Below are 1,411 nucleotides of genomic sequence, written 5' to 3' on the forward strand. Positions count from 1 at the left end.
TTTTAATGAATTCAGAACAATTTAAACACTTCATTATAGTGTATCTGACTATAATTCAGCTTTAGATCAACAGCAAACAAACCTCTAGTCATTATACAAATTCAGGGAGATTAAATAATACATAACTGAATGATAAATGGATCACGGAAGAAACTTATAATTTTTCTAGAGCTCAATGAAAATGAAAACAATACAACAAACACTCTGGGACAAATTAAAAGAAGTATTAATGGATAAATTTATTGCTCTAAGAGTCCACATTAAATGTCAGAAAAAATGTAATGGCAGCCCAGGTAGTCTCACATCTGTGGCACCCAGGGACAAGAAGGACATTGCAGCAAAGGTTTGGGAACAGTAAAATAGTCAAATAAATGTAAGAAATGAATATGGTTTCATCTACAGAAATGACACAAAGGAAGAAGTATTAATTAGTACAGTAGACTGCCATAAAGAATAACTCCAGGAAGTACCAGGCAGTGTAGATGAGAGACTGTGGAGTTTGATGTTATTGAAGGAGAAAAGGGCATGGATGCAGCAAATGTTGCCAGCCCTAGTGGAGTTCCACTTCAAGACAGTAAACACACAGTAGACAGTAACCATTGTAGATGCTATCTACTTCATAGCAGTCCTCCATGCAATTATCAGCAAAATTACCAGAAGAGTGAGAGTTGAGGAAAGAACGAGGGATCAGAAAGCTCACCTGAGTGCCAACCCCAACAACTCTGGCCCTATCATAGATGAAGGTTCCCACCTTACGGCATGTGGGGACCCTATTGGGGTCGACCAGAGCATTCCAACCTTCCTATGCAAGGAGAAGTGATGGATGGTGCTGACAACCAAGGTGTGGCAGAGCAAGGTGGACCAGTGAGACAGAATATGTATCGGGGTTACAGACCACGATTCTACAGGGTGTCTTCTCATCAAATAGGATGGATAGCAATGAAGACAACAAGGAAAATCAAGAGACAAGACCCACAGTCAGCAGCCACCCTCAACGTCGGTAATGCTTCAACTTCAATTATTGATGCAGATGCCCAGAGAATCCTAAACCACAGATGGCAAAGAGACAAAAAAAAAAAAAAAAAAATCAGCTGGTCCACCAGCTGAGAATTCATCCTCCTGAGACTGAGCAGGGTGGGGCTAAGTACCATTTCTACCTTCATCTGTTTTGGTGATCTATCAAGAAGAAATTAATATGAGATACCAGCAATACGAAACGAACAAAGATTGGAGCTGAAGACCTTAAGTGCTTGTTTTTTGACCATTGACCAGACACACTAGAACTATCTGCATTGTCTATGTATCATGGGGTTTTCATTATTTTTGCCCAAAGATGTCTATTTTTGGTAATGACAAACATGTTTTTTTAAAGGCCTGTTTTTCTCCATAACACCTTTCTTTAATGATTCTT

General features: G+C 39.3%; 1 pseudogene; it reads left to right on the forward strand.

Annotated features, from left to right (window-relative positions):
• Positions 1–229: 229 nt before the first annotated feature.
• On the forward strand, positions 230–1,175 carry LOC118581731 (annotated as a pseudogene).
• The last annotated feature ends 236 nt before the right edge of the window (positions 1,176–1,411 follow it).

The sequence above is a fragment of the Onychomys torridus genome, chromosome 4 (assembly GCF_903995425.1).
Source record: "Onychomys torridus chromosome 4, mOncTor1.1, whole genome shotgun sequence".
In the NCBI taxonomy this organism is placed as follows: domain Eukaryota; kingdom Metazoa; phylum Chordata; class Mammalia; order Rodentia; family Cricetidae; genus Onychomys; species Onychomys torridus.